The sequence below is a fragment of the Primulina eburnea genome, chromosome 12 (assembly GCF_022965805.1).
Source record: "Primulina eburnea isolate SZY01 chromosome 12, ASM2296580v1, whole genome shotgun sequence".
Lineage (NCBI taxonomy): Eukaryota > Viridiplantae > Streptophyta > Magnoliopsida > Lamiales > Gesneriaceae > Primulina > Primulina eburnea.
The window spans coordinates 19171088-19177219 of record NC_133112.1 but is presented as its reverse complement, the minus strand read 5'-3'; positions in this window follow the sequence as shown (position 1 = coordinate 19177219).

Genomic DNA, 6132 nt, shown 5'->3' with positions numbered 1-6132 from the left:
GCTGCTGATATCTTCACCAAACAATTTCCAGAGACTAAGTTTTCTCACTTTCTCAATATACTTGGTTTAATTGATTTATATTAATCAGTTTTATTGCCGCTTTGCCATCTGCGGTTCTATCAGCTCGTCATTTATCAGTTTGAGCTTATCAACTGATGGCAATTGAACATTTATCAGTTACAATATTCAATTCTTTAACCGTTTCTCAAATGATGTCAGTTAGTCTCTTATCTTTTTCCGTATTCAGTTTGTTATATATTTATAAACTAATATTAGTCTGTTTGCAGAAAGTAAAGAGACAACGATAAAATAGATAAACATTTCATTTATTATAAACTGAGCATACTAGTTTAACTTCCTTTTTAACAGCAGACCTCCGCGAGGTCAACCAACCAGATATGGCCCCAATGGAAGCCTTCAAAAAGCCCTCTGAAATCGCTATGCGTTTCAGAGTCCATTTCTCCTTCTTCAGCATTAGTAGGTAGACACCTTCATCAGTGCAGATATCCACCTCATCAGCAACGCGCAGGCGCCACCGATATTTCTTCAGTAGTGCCACCTGTTCGGAGGTGGCACCTGCTACTCCCTGCAGACCGAGCTGGAGATCTTAGAGTTTTTGCCAAAAGCGGAGAACTTTGTGGAAGACTTCATCTTCCATAGCAATCTTTCTTGTTTCGTAAGCTGATTCATTGAACTCTTCAACCAAGTCGAGAACCTTTGAACTACTTGGACCTGCCATCATATCTCGTGATATATGTGTTTGCTAATGTGTTTAAAATAAATTTGTTGCTTTTATTTATAAGCCCAGGTTCAAAGCATCTGAAGAGACGTATTCATTACCCTCAGCGCTTCGTCTTTTGAAGCACGAGAATTATTACGTTGTTTCTGTCATTTAAATCTTCGTCTTTTTACATGCACTTATTTAGGGGGAGTATCGATTTTAAGAAGTTAACTAAGAACACAATAGTTAGTGAATTTTCATTTGAAATGATTCAGTTTCACAATTGATCGTTCAGTTGATAATTTATCTAATCTTCTCATATAAGTTAACTAATAAATCGTATTTTATTCCAAATCTAGTGTTGTGACTATTTATATTAGCATTAAAAGTTGTCTTTCATGACTAGTACTTTGAAACGTGAACTCACGTAAACCATCAATTTGTTACACACGATTTTACCACACGAACACACATTTTCAAATCAAATTTTTTTCTGGACTAACACGTGTCCAAAAATTTGAACAGTCACCAACATATATCATCTTCCCCGCTTCAATTCAGTTCTTCTTTACAAGCACTTTCAGCATTTCCCGAGCAAAAATCTATCCAAAGCAGATATTCTTTCTCGCAGATTTCAAGCAATCAAATGGCAAACCAGATCCCAGCTCACCTCATGAATGCAATGGCGATTGACTTCGTGTAGAACCCGTTAAATCAGACTACGTATAAGCCATGCATAATTTCTAGTATTTAAATTAAAAATGATTTCTATGCATGAGGATTTAATTTATTTTCTTTAAATTTGTTGAGTTATGATTATTTATTTTACGCAGTAGTTTAATTGTTATCTTTTCAGTTAAATAAGTGAGTTCGGACTGGAGTTGGAGTATTGAGATAAAATTTAATAATAAGAAAATGTTCCTAGAATTTATTTAAGATAAATAATAAGTCATTTTAATGTAAAAGAATGTTTAAGGAATTATTTAAATTAATTAGAGATAAGTAGTAAATAAATTCTTTTATGTCCAATAATTAATTAAAAGCCTAAATTAAAATGTGTGACCAATTGAGATAAGTTAATCTAGGCTTATTTTAAGAAATTGTAACTTAACATGTTAGTAAATTTAATTTAAGAATTAGTCATGTATGCAAGATAATTACTATTCTAAATTAATTATTTAATTCACTAAAATACTTAATGGGTAGATAAAACTTGAAAGATTTAAAATACAAGATTTGGCAATATTTTCCACCCCATTTTAATAAGCAATTTTCGGACCACTTTCTTTAAGATTTAATTTTGATTTGTCAACTCTCCATTTTTTATATATTTCTTTATCCCTTCCTGGTAGAATAATTCCTTCATTTTAAATCCCCAATAATTAAAAAATTAAGCAATATCCTCCCTTATTTTGTAAAGCAAGAAATCGGCCATCCACCTCTAATATATCCCTCAAATCCCTTGGTATCATAGCAACTTCATTATCTGTCAAACAACTAGGATAAAAAGATCTTTACCATGCCTTTCAAAATTCCTTTTAATTAGTAAACTTCTCATTCATTTCATAAACTTCCTCCCACTCCATATTCTCGAAAATTCTGAGTTTTATCATCAAGAAAAATCGTGAGAAGCTAGGGAGAAACAAGAGAGAAAAACAAGAAATCAAAGCAACTCCGTCTCCTCCACGTCGTATCGTCGTAATTGATTTGTTTTCGTTTCAAACAAATCCAAGTCATGTTTATATTATCCCTTGCTCTTCAATCAAGTCATATACATATTTTTAAACCATATTATGTTCATATTTCATTCAGCAAAACCGAAATCATGGTAGCAATTTTCAAAAATCATGTTCAGATTTTTTTCGGCTCTCACTTGTTCTTCACGGTATGGAGCGTTTTTGTAATTGCAGGGGTTGGCTCGATTCCAGGCATTCAAGGCTGCATTTAGGCATGTACTAGGATGTGTTAGGGAAGTGCTGGTCCATCGGTTTGAGTCCCCTCGCCACAAGCAAGACGAAATGGACAGCAAATCCCATTGTGCAACTTTTTGTGTTTCGATTTCTTGTTGGGTGTCTAAGGGAGAGTTCGGACCTTAGCTGCCCTAGGGGCTATAGCCATGGTTAGAACCCCTCCTTGACATGTCTAGGACGTGACCAAGATGACCTTTCATGGCTTGGTTCACGTTCCCATCTGATTTTGCTGTGTGAGTTGTCTTTCGGTTTTGTGGTGTTAGGTGGGTTGTGGTGGGCTTCTAGCCCTTAGCCATGACTCATACAACACCTTAGCATGTCTAGCATGGACCATGGTTAACCTCATAACAATTGGATCCTTCATTTGACAGCAAAACAAGCTACACCCCCACGGTTCAGCATGTGTTCTCGGGTGGGGCTTCGGGTTTGTCGTAGGTGTTGTCTTGGATTGTGGTTGGCCTAGGGCCCTTAGCCATGGTAAAAATCACACCTTAAGATGTTGGTAAGAGGGTCTGGTCGGTGGTTCAAACCCCAATGGCCGATAGTCTCGTAAACGAAGCGATTCAAGCACAAGAGCTGCTGCTGTATTTTATTGGACAGCAGCTTTGGGCTTCAGTTCAGAGGCTCGTTTGGTTCTTGGTTGGCTTTTAGCCTATGAACTTGGACTGGACAGTACCTCATTGAGTTAAGAAGGTCATGTTTTTGGCCGTTCATGATTTGGTTAAGTTTAGAGGTCGTACGAGAATTTACGGTGCGATGTGCCAAAGTGACTCTCGAAAGAGCATTTCATGATTTTGGCCTCCATGCACAATTTTCGTGTATTACAGCTCTTGGTATTTATTTTCCAGTATTTTAGGCGTATTTTAATCATGACTAAATGATGGTACGATGTTGATTGGGGTTGGTACGGAGTCATGGTTAGATACTAAGTTTGTTAGGCGTAATTGTCTCGTTTTCGGTTCGGTTATGATATGTTGGTCAAGTTAAGTTTATTTTCATGTTTCTCATGTTAGAATTAGGTCGCAGTGAGCCTGGGAACAATCTAATCCATTTGATAAAATAAGACAGGATTTTTAATTATATTACGTGCATAAAAATATAAAAGTTTATTTTTGAGATATATGCAATATGTCTTGTGGCCACTTCACTCTTATGGGATTGCAGCTTATGGGATTATTACTTCACCCGGTGACTCACGACCGATTCAAGTTCATGTATGGGTACGGATATCCAGTCCAATGGCTGTGATGATCTCTACCGCCAAGTATATTGTGGTTTAGTCTGATCAGACGGTTCAGTTCATGTTATGGGCCACTTGCGTAGAACATTATCTCAACAGAAAATTATGATATACTATTTTATAACAGGGCTCTATCGAGCAAACATTTTACGTACGATTGTCAGTTATGCACGTATTTATAAATATTCATGACCCAATTTTCACGTTACACTTTACGATATGATATCTTTACATGGCATGAAACTTTATGATATATTTTGCTTGTTATTCACGATATATGCATGCTGGGTCTTTAGACTCACTAGACTTGATTGTTGTAGGTACTGATGAGGTCGAGACCGAGGGCGGGGACCAGTGAGCTAGCTTGGGTCGGCCGTAGTAGGAACCCGATGACCTCATTTTCAGCACTTACTATTTTTATTCAAACTCAGTTTTCACGTTGATGAATTATTTTAAGTTGTCATTTTGAAAAACAGTATTTACTTCCGCTGCTACTTTGAACATTTAAACTTTTTATTAGTTTATTTTATGAATGAGGCAAGTTATTTACTTTTAAAGAAAATTTTAAATAATTCCGCAAATTTACAAATACGAAATACGGGCTTCTACACTTCGACTCTATCTTCACTATGAAAGAAGAGGAAATCAAGAATATCTTTCTAAAATTGGAAGAAGCCGGTCTGAAGCAGTTTTTGGGATTATCTTCCCAAGAAATCTATGTCAAAGAAATCCAAGAGCTCTACGCTACTGGCTATGTTACTCAAGAAGGACATATTGCATCGACTGTAAGTGGTCAGTTACTGATTATTGAGGAGGAGTTTTTCTGCAATCTCTTCCATATACCAGCCGACAGACTTATCAATCTTTCTGAGATAAAGTCATCTGATATTGAGGAAATGCAAACTACCCTTTCTGCTGCTGGTCAGAAGATCGAAGTTTCTGATCCTAAGAAGGAAATGAAGCCAGAAGTACAAATACTGGCTGATATTGTAGCCAAGGGCATCTTAGCCAAGACAGGATCATTTGCTGCCCTCACTCTCGAAAAATTTCAAGCCATGACTACTATAATGACTGGAAGGAAGATGAACTGGAGAAACATCATCTTCAATATTCTGAGGAATATGTTTCAAACTGCCAAACAGTCCAAAGGCTTTGCCGTGCAGCTCAGCCATGTGCTAAAAGTTAAAGGTTTGATGACTGATGATTCTAAGAAGTCATCAAAGATAAAAAATTTCAATGCCAAATCTGTCCAGCCGCCCAAACAGAAACTGGACTTGTCACCTGAGCAGTTCATTAAGGTGAAGAAGGAAACTAGGACAGAAGCAGCTCCCAAATCAGCCAAGAAGGCTCTAAAAGAGATTAAAAGGAAAACAATCAAGCGTAAGCTGATTGTCAGCGAAACCGAATCTGAGAAGACTCCTTCACCCAAAGTTGTGAAGAAGCCACGTACTTTGAAGACCAAGTCTACTACTGTTGTTGGGAAAATCGCAACTGATAGATTGAAGATGTCTGGAGCAGAACAGCCTATCAAAGCTGTCCCACTAAAAGCAATCCCAACTAAACCCTCAACTGAGGATCAGTTGCCTTTATCCTCAATTATACCAAAGAAGAAGGTCACCGAATATGGAGATAAAAAGAAACTTGCAGGAGTTAAGGTGCTTTTAATCACTATTTCTGGCTATACTCCTTTACCTATTGCCAGACCAAAGGGGATAGTGATCCGAGAACAACTAGATGCAACCTCTTCAGGGTTGAGTCTTACTCATGCCTTAACTGATCCCAAGGGCAAAGGGAAATTTCATGAAGAGCCCAGGCCAACCAATGCTGTTCAAACACATATTGATCTTATTTGGCAAGATATCAATGATTTTGCAGAATACAAGTTCAAGCCTTATGATCAATGGGTAAAATTCAGAACAGAAGTTTTTGCTAGGCAACTTCAGAAGAAATCTACTCTGAAAAGATTTGTTGACTTGGAGAATCTCGTTCTGAAGGTAGTCAAAGCCCCTACAATAGTTCAAGCTTGGAACGTAAGCATTATTTCTTCAACCAACTGAGAGTGAAGAGACTTTAGCAGATAGTTACTCTGTTGCGATTAAATTATGATCCAACTAGTCCGACTGCTTTCAATGACAAAGCCATATATGATCAGATGGACTCCGATCTGATTTCATTACAAATGAAGATCAAGGACTGGGAAA